We start from the raw sequence: 18,538 nt of genomic DNA, 5'->3' as shown, positions 1-18,538 counted from the left end.
TCTGCCGCTCAGTGACTTATGGCCGAAGGTGACAGATGTGTCTTTCCTGATAAAATCCCTATATGTACAAATGTCCTTTCACCCACAGCCAGCCCATCTCTGCTGAAGAGTTATTTTGTTTTTGTTTTTTTAAATTGTGATATTGGCTTCTTTGCTTTTTTGGGTGGGAGGCAATAAGGCTCTGTTTGCCAAAGAAATGGAGGGAAATGTTTCTAGTTCTCTTTAATTGAAACGATCTCATATGCAAACAACAAAAAATTAAGCCGCGGAGGCGCCTCTGCAGAATTGAGGGGTAATGACCCCAGCTTAAGATAGAAGGCGATGATCCGTTTCATTGTCTAAAGCCGTAAGCATCTGTCATGTGTGGAAGGTTCACTGCAAGAGCTGCCAGAGCGGGGAGAGGGGCTCTCTTCCTCCCTCCTGTCTTCTGCCTGGCCTCTGTTGCCTCTCTTTTGTCAGAGATAGAAAGGGCCAGAAGGGGGGGGGAGGGGGGGCGTGCCCTTAGGATGCCCTGACACCACTCCATTCTTTTAGATTTTAAGACAGCCCTGATGACCCCAGGCCCTCCCCTCTGACTCCTGTGGGCATGGCCAACTCAGCAGCTCCTCCTCCAGGAGGGCTGAGTGGTGACATGAAGCCATATCTATCACTTCCGGAGGGGAGGGCACAGTGACTCCTCACGTCCGGTGGGGATGCTTAGAATGTAGAGAGCTTGGCACAGAGAGAGAGGGGAGAGAGAGACAGTGTGGGCTAAAGGGACAGCTAGTCATCTGCCCAAGGATTTGCTCCTACGGGTGCCCACTTGCCCATCGGCATCAGCAACCCCTCTCTCATCGTGTGTAAATAAAGTTTTATTAGAACACAGCATGCACATTTGTTTATGTGCCGCCTCTGGCCACTTTCATGCTAGTCAGCAGGGACCTCTACGTTCGGGCCTTTGGGTGCTACATGTTAAGTCCTCGTGTGCTCTGGAAAGCAGCCAAAGAGACTTGGAGGGGAGCAATTTCTCTCAAGGCAGGATTCTACCTCCAGAATGTGGACACAAGCATAGAGGAGCTGTGGCACCATATGGCTCTCCAAGCACCAAATCTTTGCTCTCTGGGTCTTCAAAATTGGCCAACCTCTGTCGTAGACTAAGTAGCCTGAGTTGTAGGAGGAAGAGAGAGGAGCATCTGAACAAAACCAGACTTCTGCTAGTCACAAAGAAGGGGGAAGAAATGACTGCCAGTACCAAGGACCTCTGCAGCCAAGGCCCTATGTGAACCAGGCACCTGCATTCCTCACTCACCCTGTCTTGGCGCGGTCTCATTTCTCGTGAGGCTCCTCCACTCTGGCCATGATTCTGCTTATCAAACATACCACCTCGGGGCACCTGGGTGGCTCAGTCAGTTAAGCGTCCACCTTCAGCTCAGGTCATGATCTCACAGTTCATGGGTTCAAGCCCCACATTGGGCTCTATGCTGACAGCCTGCTTCGGATTCTGTGTCTCCCTCTCTCTGCCTCTCCCCTGCTCGCTCTCTGTCTCTGTCTCTCAAAATAAAATAAAGACATAAAAAATTTAAAAAAAAAATACCACCCCGTTCCTACCTCAGGACCCTTGCACTTGCTCTTCCTCTTGCCTGGAATAATCTTTGGCTCAGATACCCATCTACTTGGGTCTTTCTTGTCATTCAGAGCTTCACTCAAAAGATCCCTTCCCCCCACCCAAACAGGGCTTTCCCAACAGCTTGGCTTGTCCTCAGGCCTCCCTCAATTACTTTATTCTCACACTTCCACTCTCTGGAGGCTTTTGTTCGCTCATTGGTTGTCTCATCCCCACTAGGGGACCAACAGGTTCAAACTGAGAGAGTTCAAGGCCGAGTGTATATCTTTACCCCTTATCTACCTGTGAATGGGAGGGGAGAAAAGGAAAACAGAAGAAGAGAGCGTGTCACCTCAGAGCCGATGGCCTGGGACGGAGTACACTTCCTGGCTCCCTGAAGGAACAAGTGAATGAATACACCCTAGCACATTGGTTAAGGCTCTGGGCTTTGGCGTCAGGCTGCCTGCATCAAAATCCCAGCCATTTACTGGGTAGATGTGTGACCTTGGGCAAGTTACTTGACCTCTGAGTGCCTCAGTTTCTTCATCGGTAAATTGAGAGTCATACCTTTTCCTGCCTCATGGCCTTGTAGGAAGGATTAAATGAAATGGCACATTGAAAAATGCTGAATCCTTGGGGTGCCTGGGTGGCTCAGTCAGTTAAGCATCCGACTTCAGTTCAGGTCATGATCTCACGATTTATGGGTTTGAGCCCTGCGTCGGGCTCTGTGCTGACAGCTCAGAGCCTGGAGTCTGCTTCAGATTCTGTGTCTCCCTCTCTCTGACCCTCCCCTGCTCAACTTTATCCCTCTCTCTCAAAAATACATAAACATTAAAAAAAAATTTGTTTTAAAGAAAAATGCTGAATCCTTGTCAACTATTTAATTTTTGTTGTGGAAAGAGTTAACTCTTTTAAGATGTTTTTTGGAAACCAACTTGACAGTAAACTATATTAAAAAAAAAAAAAAAGATGCTATGTGTGCCCTGGGGCACCTGAGCAGCTCAGTCAGTTACACGACCAACTTCCCAACTTTGGCTCCAGTCATGATCTCAAGGTACATGAGTTCAAGCTCCACATCAGGTTCTCTGCAGTCAGCACAGAGCCTGCTTCAGATCCTCTGCCCCCCTCCTCCGCCTCTCTCTCTCTCAAAAATAAATAAACATTTAAAAATAAATTTTCAAAATAAGATGATATGCATGCTTCAAACACAATAGACACCCAGCTAATGGTGGAGCTGTGATTTCTTACCCCCAACATCAGGTCTGTTCAAGTTCCACTCTGGGCAAGACACTGGTTAGCTATGGAGTCCGGACAAGCCAGTCACCTCTCCACACCCCTGAGCCCCTGCTCTGAAAGATGGATCCTTCCCCGGTCCTCCTAGGGCTGCTCTGAGAGCCAGGCGAGGCCATCTACACAGCTGTGCTCTGGGAGACACAGGTTGCTGCCTAAAGCATTTGTTTAGGACATGTTGAGGAGAGTGGATCATAGATAAGGGAGCAGCCTTTGAAGTCAGGAGGCAACCTATTAGCTGTGAGGCTTTAGCAGTTTCCTTGGTGCTCTGAGCCTCAGTCTTCTCATCAAGTAAATGGGGGCAATGATAGTCACTGGAGAGTGTCACTCAGATGATTTGATGTCACAAATATGGTTGCCGGCACAAAACAGTATTCATTCCATGGTGGCCTCCATTTTTCCTGCCTTGCAAGATCTTATATAAGCAAAATATGCCACGTGAATGCAGACCCCTTTGGGATATGTTTATCCTTGTTCATTGTGTCTGATCAGGAGCGAAGATTTAAAGCTCTGGTCCAGAGGGGACGTGAATTGAATCCATTGTTTTCATTGTCAGCCGGACCTCCTTCTTGTAACTCTGAATCACCTCACTGCTAATTTGCTTTGTGACCCCGGGCAAATCACTCACCCTCTCTGGGTCTTAGCTTTCCTTTCTCTAGAAGGGAGATCATAATACTTGCCCACCGTGACAGTTAACTTTGTGTGCCTACTTGGCTGGGCCAAAGTGCCCAGCTATTCGGTAAAACAACATCCTGGACATTTCTGTGAGGGTGTTTTGGGATGAGATTAACATATAAATCAGTGGACTCTGATTAAAGCAGACTGCTCCCGTAATGTGGATGGGCCTCATCCAATCAGTTGAAGGTCTGACTAGAACAAAGTACTGACTTCCCCTGAGCAAGAGGGAATTGTAGCAGATGATCTTCAGACTTGAATCGCAACATCAGCTCTTTCCTGGGTCCCCCGTCTGAGAGCCCATCCTACAGATTTTGAATTTGTCAGCCTCTCTAATCAAATGAGCCAATTCCTTAAAATAAATCTTCTCTCTCTCTCTCTGCCTAGATCTGCATCTATATAATGTTATAATGTAGATACACATATGTACATATATACAAATACGCATGCACATTCTATTCGTTCTCTTTCCTTGGAAAACCGTAACCTGCCCACCCTACCCCAGGGTCTCAGTAGATCCAGTTAAAAACGAGGCCCTTCCTTGCCCTGACAGATCCAAATGGGTCCCTGTGTCTCAGGTCTGGGGGGATCCAAAGGGTATAAAGTTCTCTCCAGCCTCCCCGCGGTCGGGGAGAGGGGCTTGGCTGAGCTTTTCCTCGGGCCTCCTGGAGCCTGGAGGTGTGGGTCTATGGGGAGGCTGAGTGCTGAGACCCCTCCCGGCCCCCCCTGTTCCCCCTACCTTCCTTCCCCCCGGCTGCCTAGACAGATAACACACTGGTGGCCTCAAACAAGAGGAACTTCTTCTTTCACAGTCCTGGAGGTCTGAAGTCCCAAAGGCAGGTGCTGTCAGGACAGGTTCCTTCTGGGGACTGAGGCAGAATCTATCCCACCACCCCTCCCCCCTAGCTTCTGGGGTGCCCTGCTAGGGCCTGAGGCTCTCTGGCTTGGAGCCACATCACTCCAGTCTGCCCGCATCCTCACTCGACTCCTCCCCGTGTGTGTGTCTCTTCGCCACTTCTTACGAGGACACCAGTGGTACTGGATGTAGGGTCCACCTTAAACCGGCGAGGCTTCATCCTAACCACCTACCTCTGCAAAGATGCGGTTTTCAAAAACAATCACGTTCTGAGGTTCGGGGTTGACATCAGTTCGGAGGGGAGAGGACCCATTCAACCCAGTACACCTGTGTCGGGCGTTTGGGGGCAATTTAGACCCAGGGCAAATGGAGAGCAATCCTTCAACTTGTTAAAAAGGAAACTGAAGGCCCAAAGTGGCGTCACTTAGGTTAAGGCCCCTAGTCAGTAAACCAAGACTTAATACCTAAACCAACTCCAGCTTCAACCCCCCAGGAATGTAACCTTTAACCAGTCAATGTGGGAATTTCCTGATCGGCACCAGGAAATTTATTTTAGACCCGTTCTGTGCCCTCTAGGAGGGCGACCTGGCCTCGGACAATGGATTCCTCGCTAACAATTTCCTTTTCTCTGCTCCTTCTCTACCTCTGAAAACCTTTCCTCTTCTGTTTCCTCTACTTGCTAGAATGGGCCGCTGCCTGATTCATGAATTGATTAGCAAAGCCAATTGGATCTTTAAAACGTTCTGGGTTGAATTTTTGTTATTTAACAAACTTCAACCGCTCCATTTCCTGCTCTTTTCCAGGCTGGCCTGGGAACAGAGTTTAAAACACTGGCCCTCGCTGCGAGGGGGGCCCAAGGAGACTGAAAATGGATTGAAGCACGAATATCCGTAATGCTCCCCTTTTCTGATGTGAGATTTTGAGGGGATAATTACAATAGTAATCCAGCTCTAATCAATAATATTTGCAAACAGTGGCCATTCCCCTCCCCTCCAAAAACAAAGCAGTAGCCAGAGAGCTACTGTAGCCTTAGGACCTGCATGATTAAGGTGGAGCCTCCCAGCATCCAGGCCCTCAGGGTGAACCCACCTGTCCATCTGTTCATGATCATGGGATTTCAACCAGCAGAGAGTGGGACACAAGGCATGTTTCTTACAGCATGGCGAGAGTGGAAAATTGGGCCTGGAATATTAGAAAACATTTCATTCCTAGAGCTGGGACTCCTCCATGGTGGTGGGGGTGATTGGAGATCCCACCTCCCTTGGTCCCATCTAGCAGATACCAGACACCATAGGCACCCGGCCCAGATCCTGTTACCTTTTACCCTGTTTATGGGGGAAGGAACTGGAAGTGGGTGCTGGGCTTTAGCGTGTTTCCCTTCCAGCAGCAGGTGCCCCGTCTCCTCTCGAGGGCAGCGCTGCCTTCCAGCTCTGCCCCTTTGCTGCAAGGCGAGGAGGAGAGGAACTAACGGGAAATCCTGGAAATTTACATCCTCCAGCCCCTCCCTGGGCTGCACTGATGGGTTTAGCATATGAAGGTTCCAGCATCCTTACCTCAGGGCATAATTTACACCCCAGATGTGCTGCCAACTGAAGTTGCCCCGCCCCTACTATGATGTACCCTGAGGTCACATCCTTGCTGGCCTTCTTCAGCTTCCCTTCCCGTCCCAACTGCCTGGTGGCTTGTCAGGTCGTCTCCTGGGGGCTCCGGCCTAAGATGCCCCACCTCTGCAATGTCCTTTGAACCCCACATGCCAGGCAGACCTTCTGTATCAGTGACATTGGCAGCCACTTCTGGGGTGTGATTCGAAGGACCAAGGGCACTATGATCTCCTCCCCATGTCCTCTGCTTTGTCTGAAATCCCCCCATTGCAGATTCATTTCCTTGGAATGTGTCCCTCACTCCCCTTAAAATGGAGCTGCTTCTGGGAGATCAGCTTTCTCACTGGCACTAATACTGCTCCTCGGAGGGGGGCGCCCCCAGTAAATCAGAGCCTTGGCTGCCGCAGCTGTTGGTGAGGCCCCAGTCGGCCCGTTCCTTCTGCTGGAGTCGGGCTTAACCAAAATGACGAAGGCAGAAGACTGGGCCTTTGCCGTGGCCTGCCTCGCACCACAGGGTCCCGCTCCCCACTCCCAGCTCCTTCCGCTGCCTTTGGCTGCAGGAGGGCTCTGCTGCTCAAGGTTTGAAATAATGGTTGACAATGATAATGAAAATGATGATAAGGCATCTTTATTTTTAGGGTGTCATTGTTCCAGAGGATGTTTTGCTTTAAATAGGATTTTCGGAACATCAGAAATGGCCATGGGGCCCAAGGGGACGCTTAAATGGTGGAATTCAGGCACCAAGGCCTCCAGATGAGAGTGGTTTGGAATCCTGCCCTGTACTTTTCCAATTACAGCCAGGGCATAGCGGGCTGTACCCTACAGCCCCTTGGCACAAATTAAGAAAAGATGCCCCTGCTGGGTAGGTGAATTAGAAAATGGAAACTCTGGGGACAGACAACAGCTCCAAGGGTACACAGCTCGCGGGGGTCAATACAGGCTGTACTTCTGCCCCACTTAGCTCTGCTAAGTACCTTTGTGCAGTGCACAAACCACCCAGCCGTATAAGGAAACCCCAAGAACCCTGACTAATGTTAAAAAGAAAACCACCAGCATATGATGGAGTCACTCATGGTAGGCCCAGTCATCAAACCCAGGCTTAATACCTAACCTACTGTAGTTTCAATCTCCCCCAGAAATGTAGCTCTTAACCAGTCAGTCAGGAAATTTCTAGGCAGTGCCAAAGAGGTAATCTGTCACGGGGCCCTCCCTTTACCCCTCATCCCCCAGATGAGGTAATCTGCATGATAAGATCCTCTCTGCTCTTCCCCTGACAGAAAGTGACCTTGTCTGAAACAATCCATCCTTTCCTTTTGCTAGTAACTTCCTTCCTATAAAAACCATCCATTTTATACTCCCCTCTACTTGCTGGGTGGGATGCTGAATCACTTAATAAAGCCAGTTAGATCTTGACATTTAAGCAGTTGATGTTTTGTCCATTGATGCTAGTAACAGTAAAGGCCAGCATTTAGTTTACTCTGTGCCACCACTCTGCCCAATACGTTGCCTGCGCTGTCGTATTTACCACATCCATCTTGCGAGGTCGATAACAATTTGTAGCATCCCCATTTTATAGATGGGAAAGCGGAGGCTCAAAGAGATTGTAAATCACCCAAAGTCACACAGAAAATAAATAAAAGCTTCAGGGTCTGAGCTCCCATAACTGGGCATCACAGGAAATGCTTCCCCCTCTGGGTATTTCACAAGGGAGAAGGTTGGCAGAGGGCAATTCAGCATTGTAGGGAAATCAGATTAGCAGAGAGGAGAGAGCACCTTGGCTGGGGGGGAGGGGGGGCAGGGAGCGGGGCTGTAGAATGAGGCAGAGTGGGCCAGGAGGTAGAGTACGGGCCTGGGGAGTCAGAAGGTCCGAATTCGAGTTTTAAGGCTGCCTTTCAACAGCTGTTGTGTCTGGACAAGTCACTTAACCTTTCTGGGCCTCACCATCCTCATCTGGAGAAAATAAGAGCAAGGGAGACAGTTTCCAAAGATCCTCATAGGCTCTCTCAGATTGCCACTCCTGTTCCCTCCCCAAGAGTGGCTGCAGTGGGGTGATGAGTGGACAGCCCCGTCGCCTGGATCGGAGGAGGCAGGAGCCCTGCATCCTTAGCGCAGCCTGGACTCCGCGTTCCTAACCTTCCTCATGGCCATTTCCATCCTGACTCAGGTCTACAGCTGGCGCCCTGAAGAGATCCAGCAGAGCCATTTATCAAACACATGCAGTTAAAGCCAGTGTTGGCCAAGATCTATTCCAGGAGCAGAGCAGAGCAGAGCCTGGGGGTGAGGAGGGGAGGAGAGAGGAGAGGGGGAGATGGGGAAGAGTGTGGGCTCTGAACTGTGTGGTTACGGAGGGGCTGGAGGAGCCCTGACCCTGCCTGGTGTCCTGTGCGTCTTGCCAGGGCAGACCAGTGCCCGTTACTCCGTGCTGCAGGTGGGGCGAGTGACACGAGACAGACGGTCCGGTGTGACCAAGGTCCCTGGGGAGGGCAGAGGAGCACTGCAACCTAGGCGATCAAATTCAGGCGCCGTGCTGCAGACCGCGCCTGGACAACCAGATAGGGAAACAGATTTTTGGCCGAGCGTTGGCCTGGGAGACCCGGAGACTGTAGATATTAGACAGCAGAGAGAATGAGGCCAGTTGCCATGGGAAGACTGTACAAAAGAAAATGCAGAGAGCTGCTTCCGGGATTCCCGGGCTCCACAGCCGGAGCAGAGGTATAACGAATGGAGTGATCGGTTCACGGAGATTTCTTCGGGGAGAGTATGAAACTGGTGAAGCAGGCCTTTCGCACGCATCCTGGGCCCCCAGATCTCTCCTTGGTCCCGCCCAGGGCTGCAGACCACCTCTCCGCATCGCTGGTCCACCAGGCAGCCTTACCTGCAGGGCCCCTCCGCCTCCTGCGCTTCTGGGAGGGAGGACCGGGGCGGCGGGGGAGGCAGGCTGAGAAGCCCACCAGGCTTGTCACCTGTCCTCTGGTGGGTAGTAGATGCCGTGATGCTGCCCCAATCTAGGCTCACCATTGATCTAGCCAGTCCACCTCCAGGGGCCGCCCTGGGCTGGAGAACCCACCTCTTGCAAACAGCGCCCCCTCCCGGTACCCCAGCGCCTGGTCCGTGCAGGGATAGGGAGCCCCAGCCCCTTCATCGCAAGTCTGGCCTTCTCTGAAGGGCCATCCCAGCTTCAGAGCTCCCCGGGGATGGCGGGGCCCCAGTCCTGACGCACTTCGGCTCAGCTGCTCCTTCTGCTCTGTCCTGCTGGCTCACTCCGTTGTGGGGGTTGTCCCCGCCCCCCCACACACACACATGGGTGAGCCCTTGCGCAGGCAGATGAGTGTGATTAGGTGGGAACACACGTGATCGTGTAGGAATGTGGGCGTGTGAGCATTCGCGGGAAGGCAGACGTTTGAACACACGTGGGCGGGATTGCGTGCGTGCGAGCATGTATGGGCGCACGCACATGGAGAGCGTGTCCCTGTGGCTCTGCGGAGCCCTGGGGAAGATGGCTGTCGGGCTGCCGGGTTCTCGGCTTCTCCCTGCCTCTGGCTAACTGGCTCGTGTGATGGACGCCTGGAGACTATGATGTTGTCCACGCTGTGAGTGCGATGTCCAGGTAGCCTTGCAGGGTGGCCCAGGCAGATTCCGCCTGTCTCTCTGACCTTGGTCCTTCTGCTATCTGCCCCCTGGCCGGCCGAAGAGCATCTCTTACCATGAGGAAGGCCCCCGTGGCAACCAAGACCGAGTCTGGACAGAGGAAAGGAGGGACTCTGGGCTCCTGTCGTCCAGTCTCCTGCTCAGACCTGACCGAGGGCCGCCCGGCTTCCACTTGCTCACCCGTGATGAGAAGCTTAAGCTGTAGCCACTGCCCAACCAGCCACAGAGGAAGTCCCCTCCCCTCAGCACCCCCAAACCAGCCACCCCATCCCTTCTACCCGCTGGCCTTGGATCCTTCCTCCTCCCTAGGTCCATTCCTCAGATGGTGCACAACAGCCCTGGCGTCCCTGCTCAGCTTCCTGTCCTGGCCCCCGCTGCTTCCCCTAATGTCCCCTGTGGTCCTCACACGAGGCCATTGGGTCCTGCTGCCGGGTCCTGGGCCTCCCCTCTGGACACCGTGCCTATAAAGTGTGGGGTCCAGATTCGAACCCACAGCTCCACACCAGGGAGCTCACCCAACTCCCAGGGCCCCCATTAAGCTAGGAACGGTCCATGGTTTTAGCCGCCATGTCACGTTGTCTGTGCTTTCACTGACCTGAGGGGTCAAATAAAAATGACCAGATCGTTTCCAGTGGAATTCTGCCAAGCCGGCCCCATCCACCCACCCTGGGCTTGTTCCTGGGACCATTGATTTTTTTTTTTCTCTGAAAGTACCTGATTTTACATTGATTGCTGTTAAATTTCTTCTTGTTGATTTTGGCCCAGCATCCCGCCTGGGAAGAGAGCTTTGGATCATAAATCAGCTGTATCAGAATAACTTGTGCTTTCGAGGTTTGGATGAACACATCTTTTGTGTCTTCATCCAAGTCTCTGGCAAAATGACTAGACAGGTCTGAGCTGGGGCAATGTGCTCTGTACCCTACGATTTGCCATGCAGGCATCCTATGGAAAGGGGGTCAATGTTTAATTAGGAGACACTTGACTTTGATGAGGCCAGTCTGGCCCTTAGATCATGCCATGTTCTTTTCCAGATACTCTGGACTTTCTGTCTAGTCAACCAGTCTAAACCTTTTTTGCCGTGATCTGAATCCACTCTCCTACCTTCCTTGCTTTTTGGCAAACCAAGGAACTTGGCCCCTCTGCAGTCGTCTTGCAATTTTCCCATTCTGCCTGATTCTTGGACATCCCACAGGATCTTGGATGTCTTTGCTGTCTGGAATGACCATGTAATTTTCAGCCAAAGGAGATAACGTTGAGAGTGTATCCATTATCAAATGCTGTGTAACAAATTACGCTAAAACTCAAAAACAAGTAATTAGAATCTCACAGTTTCTGCAGGTGAGACATTTGGGAGTGGCTGAGCTGGGAGGTTCCAGATTAGGGTCTCTCAGAAAGTCGCATCCAAGATGTTGACCAGGCTGCTGGCCTTTGAAGGCTTGGCTGGGCTGGAAGATGCATTTCCAAGATGGCTGATGTGGCTTTTGGTAGGATGCCTCAGTGGCTTACCACGTGGGCCTCTGTAGGAGTGCTTGACTTTCCTTATGAGGTGGCAGCAGGCTTTCACCAGTGTGAGTGATCCCAGAAAGAGCAAGGAGGAGTCTGCAATATCTTCATGACATAGTCCTAAAAGTGACATCTTTCCACTTCCACCATATTTTATTCATTAGAAGCCAGTCACTAAGTCTCACCCACACTCAAGGAGAGGAGAGCTAGGCCTCACATTTTGAAGGAAAGAGTATCCAAAAAAGTGTGCTGACATAATTTTAAATCACCACATGGGCGAAGGGAGATGTTTTCTAATGATGCCAGAAGGATAGATTTGACCCAAGACTGTCCTGTGCAAAGCACATTTGGTGACCCAACCCCATCATAGTCTCTTCAATGTTCAGACTATGAGCTACAGTTAAAAATCAATTATGACCTTCTTCACATATACACACATAACTGAAACAAAAGTTCACAGAATAGCTTTTAACCTTACCATCTGCATTTGTAGGGGAGGAAAAAATTTTCCTTAACCCTCTGAGGGTCCGTGCCTGGGTCTGAACATTAAATCGACAAAGAGATTAATAGGAGAAGACCATGCGAACTTATTTAACATAAGTTTTATGTGACACAGGCACCTCCACAAGGAAATGAAGACCCAGAGGAACAGACCCGTGTATGTTTATATGACATTTGATGAGGAGCGGACAGCTGTGAGGAACGTATACCGTGAGGCGACTATCATAAGCTGTGAGCCTCCAGAGAAGCCTGTTTGTCAGCGTTCTTCTTGGCGATTCTCTGGTCTTCAGAGATAAGGATGCTCCTTTCCTCTGGGCATAAAGAAGGCACCACTCACATGAGGGTTTTATGATCTCCTTCAGGAAAGAAAGGTGGAGGAGCAGGTGCTCAGACTTACCCTCTCACCTGCCATTTTCTCAAACTCCTTCCATTTAAAATACTCAATACCCAAAGGTGCCATATTTGGGGGTAGTGAGTCTTAAACCCCATCACAGTGAGAGCTAAAATATTCCATTCAATTCCATTCTATCTTATTCTGTTCTACTCTATTATGTTCTTCAAATATTGGTTGCAGCCTACTAAATTTTTTCCCACAACCCACTAATTATCAACAACTCAGTCTGAGAAAACAAGCCAGTATCCTAAGGTGTGCTTTCTGTGGGCACTGAAGTTGTTAAGCCTCTCCATTAATTTTGGAGCTCTCCATGGGTCGCAACCAAGTTTCTTCACCTACTTTTCCCTTTTCTTTTCTTTTTTTTTTTTGATTTAAAAAAAATTTTTTTTTAATGTTTCTTTATTTCTAGGAGAGAGAGAGAGAGAGAGAGAGACAGCGTGAGCAGGGGAGGGTCAGAGAGAGAGGGAGACACAGAATCTGAAACAGGCTCCAGGCTCTGAGCTGGCAGTCAGCACAGAGCCCGATGCGGGGCTCGAACCCAAGAGCCGCGAGATCATGACCTAAGCGAAAGTCGGACGCTTAACCGACTGAGCCACCCAGGCGCCCCTCTTCACCTACTTTTCTTATCTTTTCTACCCCTACTTCCTCGACACACGCACACTCTCAACGTTTAGCTCTTTGGAGTCAGAGAATTATGAAATGTCAGAGCATGAAAGATACTCTGGGCCAGAAGCGATACACATCTTGAGCATGCACAAGAGAGATATTACGAATCGATCACGACAATGTCCCATTAAGCTCAGTGTGTACCTCAGAATCCTTCCCATCCCAGCATTCTAGGAATCCAACTTTTTGTGAGACAAAGTCTATTTTACCAATACTTTATTTGAAGCTTCGAAAGCCAACTCTGAATCCCAGAGAAATGAAGTAGCTTTTCCAAGGTCACATGGGCAGTTGGTGACGAGGAGAAAATTGGCAACAGGATCTCCCACCTAGGCCATCCCACTCTCTACTGAGCCAGGGCTTTTGTAGACTTTGCCCCTTTATTCACTGTCTTCTTAGACCTCGTTCTCTTGACTGGGATCCAGCAATCTCTCACCATCTCATTCTTCATCCACTACTCACAGACTACCAGGTGGTTTACAAGACCCCAGACCCTCCCCAGAAAGAATCTTAGCATGTGGCTGATCCACACGGAGCCACAGCCAAGAGAAGCAGCTTTGTTCGGGGTGCGATCCACCTCGGGAAAGAACACGCTCATCCTGTGGCCCAGATCTCTCCCCGGCAGCTGGAATCAAGAGCCTGGAGTCCCCTTGGCCATCTGTTGGGCCAGGCTGGGGGCCCATGTGGTTTCCTATGACGGCTTATCTTGCTGTGAGCAGCTTTGTGCCACTCACATACCGCAGACATCAGCTTAGCGATGAAGAAACGCACAAGTTTATGGGCAATCACAGGCAAACATCCAGTGATCACGCTTCCTGCAGGGTGCAGTTTCTGGGGCAGCCCAGCGTCCCACGGGTGCACTGAGGGATGACAGGGAACCCACCGGAAGGGATAAGCCAGGGAAGGTTCTGAAGGATGGAAAGTTTACTCTGTGATAAGGGGACCACAGCAACAAGCGCACAGAGGCATAAGGGAGCTGGGAGATTTGTGGAAAGACAGACATTTCAGATTGTTGGACTTGTGCTGTGAGGCCAGGGTGGACAGCAGGCCGTGAAAGTTACCGCCCATGTTGGCGCACAGGGCAGCCTACCTACTCAAGCCATCTGGGCGATGCCCGCACGGCAGCGCCCTCAGCTGGGCCAGGGTGGGCTGGGCTCAGCGAGATAGGTCGGTCTGTTGTAGATCCCTTTCTGGGGCCCCTACCCCGTACCCCATCCCCCATTCACTGTGGAGATTGGCCGCTAATAGTTCACAGACGTCCCCTTGCTTGGAGAATGGCCTTTGATCCAACAGGAGCCAGTGGCCCCCTTGCCTCAAGGGGGGCCCGGCTGTGTCCCCTTTATGCCCTGTCACCTCCAGTGCACCCTTCACGCCTTCCCTTTCGTTTGCCTGATGCTTCCTGCCTCTTCTTCCTTCAGACCTGCGCCTTTTGCTCCCTAACATGCATCGCTGGCAGACATGGTATTTATTTCCTTGTTCACTTATTGGCTGTCTCCCCTGACAGAATTTAGACTCCCAGATGACAGAGATCCGGGGCGTTCTGTGCACGGCTGCATGTCTGGCACCCAGAATGTGACTGACTCCCAGTAGGCCCTGGAAAAATATTGGCTGAATGAGTGAACGAAGAAATTGAACCAGGGCGCAATGGGTGTCCCTAGCCACAGGCCATCTCTCCAGAGAACCTGTGTTATTTTCTTTCAGGCCACGGCTGCAGAAGGTCAAGGTTTTGGTCCATTTCCTCACCCATCCTGACCTTGGCCTGAAGGCAGTCAGCCCTGGGGGTCTCTCCTCTGGCACGTGGGCTTCCCTTTCATGCACCTGTGCTCCTTCCCGGCCAGCGCAAAGGGGACCCTACCTCTCTTCCTGGATCTCAGGCCAGGCCCATAAGGAGACAACAGGAGAGGAAGAGAGATAAGCCTATCAGGCCTCTGGGGACCCAGAAGGGGCCACATCTACACTTGTCATCCCTACCGCACAGCCCTGCTCCCCACCCCCGCCCCACTTCAGTCTCCTTCAGGAAACTGGTGCTGGAGTCAGAATCCCAAGGGGTTTGAACTCCTGGGGGCCACATGCAGTGATGATTCCACCAGGCACAAAATCAGGCCCATCGAGCCCCACTCGCGGGTGCAGGAGATGGGGAGAGTGAGAGATGGGAGAACACGGGCAGGTGTGACTCAGTCTCAGGGCCCCAGCAGACACAGAAGCTGCGTCTGTGACTCAGCAAAGAGCTGGGGGGTGGGGGTGGGTGCTGGAGCTGAGTGAGAGGAGTCAGGGTGGGGACTTGTGTCACCCTGCAGGTAGGCCCATAACCACAGGAGGCTCCACTTGGAGGAAAAACGTGCAGGGACCGTACGTCTGAGGGTCTCTGTCCACAGTCCCCTGCCCCCTGCTCTCCGTGTGCGTGTGGCCCATGTCACCTCCCTCCAAAACAAATGCAGCCTCATGCAGAGTCCTCCTGCCTGGGAGACTCCTTCCTATCCTGCTCCAGCTATTCGGGACCATTTGAGTTACCAGAAAGCTCCATCCCCTCCCTTGCCTGGCAAGCCTTGGCCTGGGCCATGCCCTTCACTTAGAAGTCCCCCCCTCTCCCAGCCAGCGGTCGCACCTCCAATATCTGCCCGTGCAGACACTAGGGGCCAGGTACTGGCTTCAGGCCCTGCCCGACATCACCTTAGCACCGTGGGCCTGCTTCACCTTCGTGGCCCGTTGTAAAATGTAGCTGTTATTGTTATCCAGGCATGGTGAAGCCAGCAGATCAGCACATAGTTGGCTCCTCACAGATCCCAAAGGGCAGCCACATCACGGGGAGCCCTGCTGGAAAGCACCAGGTGGGTCAGGACGCAGAGGGAATAGAAAGGAAGCATGGGTACCACCCTTTCTTGCGATTTCTGCAGGACTGAATGGGTGGGCAGGTATGCAGCCTAGTTTGAATCACTTCAGCGGGCTCTGGGGCCTAGGAATGGACCCTAGTCGGCTGGAATCTGGCCCTGGGGTGGTTAGGACAGGTGGACACTGGCCCAGAGTATAAGAACCCAGAGAGGGATAAATGAAGCCCTTGAGTATGTCTCCGGTTGGTTTGCGCCTAAAAGGTGCACTCCCAGGCAAGTTGTTTATGCCCAGCCCCTACCCCATTTGCCAGTCTCCCCTGGGGGCAGCACTCGGGCCACTGTGGAGCCCCAGCCCCGGTCTGACAACTGAGGGGCTCTTGGCAAATGGTGGGCAGATGAGGGGCCCCTCTGGACCAGGCACAGTGCCAGGCACCGGGGGACAATACAGTGAACACAAAAGTGGGATCTCTCCTCGCAAGGATTTTATGTCCCGGAGGCACGGCTAACCGGGAATCAGCAAACAAACTGATAGACACGGGTGCCTCGGTTCCTGCGAAGCGCGATGGTGGAAATAAAACGCAAAGATGTAATAGCATCAGGGCAGGATGAAGGAGAGGGGCTCCATCAGAATGGGTGGTCAGGGCAGCCTCTTGGAGGACGTGACTTTTGGGCTGAGACCTGAATCTCGAGAAGGAACCACGCAAAGACCCCAGGGCAGAACATTTTAGCAGGGGAAGACCTAAAAGAACAAATCAATTATTCGGTCTGGATTTCCCACCTCTTTCCGGCTGGCGGCGGGTGTATTTCGTGGCCTGGGTGACATCGTGTCAGAATCTCACATATTAAAATCGCTTCTGTCGTGGTCTCTGTCATTAAGAGAAACATTCCATGGGGTGACCCGGGGGCCCTGTGAGCCCACACTTCGGGGCCTCAGGCCAAGACACCATTTTAAGCGTCCATGCTCCCGGACCCTTCATCCCATTCACACACAGCCGGCAACCTTCCTGCCCAACTTGTCCCCGATGAGAATTAAAGTCGTTGATTTATGGCCCGGGTCTACAGTGCCTCTTGCAGGAGAGGGTAAAGGGGAGTCATGCTCAATTACTGAGGTGCTGTCTAGCCAGTGGGCCCTCGGACCAGCAGATGCTCCAGCAGAGCCCCCTCTGCCCCCCAGCCCCTTCTGGCAAGGTTCTCAGGGAACAGCCACAGTGGGTCCCTTTGGGGTTCTTTGCAAAGCCCCTGTCTTTCCTGGGAGAGCCAGGCTGTCCCGCCATGCCCTCCGGAGCCATTCTTTACGGCTCTTGGGAGGTGTGCAAAGGTGGTTGATGAATAAAAGTCAAAGTGGGGAGGCTCCTGATGTCGGCGTCAGTAAGCAGGCAGGCAGGCTGTAAGTCGTCGTAGCGGCCCCTCTCCTGGGCCGGGGGCTGGAGAAGACACCTTGTGACTCGCAAGGCTGTTCCAGCAGCTGCATGTACCCCCTCTGCAGGCTGGGGGCCTCCCACACCGCATCCATCTCAGCCACATGGGTCTCTGCTCCCCCCCCCCCCCCCCCCCCCCCCCCCCAGTGAGGTCCCCGCCACCAGGCTGGGTTCCAGAGAGGATTTACCCCCAGGCCCAGGAGAATGGATCATGTCAAAAGATAGGGTGGGAGAGAAGGTTGGGAAAGGCAGGAAGGAAACATTCCCCAAGCGCCTACTTTCTGCTCAGGGAAAGTAATTATCTTCCCCAAGGTCGTAAGTGTTGAACTTGCTAACTTTGTTTCATTCATTCATCCATTGGTCCAGTTTTCAACTATGGATCCCCTAGGGAGTGGGCAGAATGCGGATTTCAGAGCCCAGACACCCCCCCCCCATCCAAAACCTTTTCTTCCCCCACCCAGGAAAGGAGCCTAAGGCAAACTGCTCTGCCTCAGTTTCCTTATTAGTAAAAAAAGGATACTGGCACCCATACCTGCGGAGGCTCCCCAAAGTATCAGCACTAATGCGTATGGGTCACCCTGGTGCCCAGCTGGTCCTCGCTCACGTCTGGCGCTGCCTTAGGGCCAGCAGACGGCCTTGCCTGCAAAATGCTCAAAGAATGGAGTGCCTGGGTGGCTCAGTCGGTTAAGCGTCCGACTCTTGATTTTGGCTCAGGTCATTGTCTCACTGTTGGTGAGATGGAGCCCCATGTCGGGCTCTGTGCTGACAGCGTGGAGCCTGCTTGGGATTCTCGGTCTCCCTCTCTCTCTGCCCCTTCCCCGCTTGTGTGCTCGCACACACATGCACGTGCTTGCACACGCTCTCTCTCTCTCTCTCAAAGTAAGTAAATAAACATGAACAATTTTATTTTTAAATGCTTGGAGACTGATGAGGGACGGACACGTCACAGCTGCTCCTGGTACTGGCAAGATCGGAGTGAGTGCGACATGGAGACATGAAGAGCAGGTTACAGGCGGTTACACGTGCTGGAGGGTGCAGTGAGGGGAGTTTTCAAGGAAGATCTGGAATCTGAGTCTCATGGGAGGGAGAGGAGAGGGTACATCCAGGCGGAGAGGACAGTATTGCAAGACTTGGAGACCTGAAGGCTGTTTGGGGACAGTGTGGACAGAGTAGATCAGTGTCACTTGGGCAAGGGGACCAAGGGAGTGATTGGCAAGGTCTGGATGGGGAGTTAAGCCGAATGGCTTTGACTATTACATTAAGGAACTTGAACTTCATCCTCTGGGCACAGGGGAAGGCTGTGACATAATCTGGCAGGGTCTTAGGGAGAGATTTTCTGGGGCCACGTGGAGGACAAGTCAGCAGGGCTGAGACCTGGGACAGAGAGCAGCTCTGAGGTCCTGCAAGTCCGGCCACGAGATGAAGAACGGACAGATCGGGATTAAAAAAGAGACCAATTTATTGAGCATTTACTATGTTCCAATCACGGCCTGTGCATTTTTTCACTCGCCTTTCAACAGTGCTTTGAGTTAGGTTTCCTTGTTCCCATTTTACAGGTGAGAAAACTGAGGGACAAGGA

The sequence above is a fragment of the Hyaena hyaena genome, unplaced genomic scaffold, assembly GCF_003009895.1.
Source record: "Hyaena hyaena isolate Hyena2069 unplaced genomic scaffold, ASM300989v1 scaffold_23, whole genome shotgun sequence".
NCBI lineage: Eukaryota > Metazoa > Chordata > Mammalia > Carnivora > Hyaenidae > Hyaena > Hyaena hyaena.
This window is presented reverse-complemented; position numbering follows the sequence as displayed.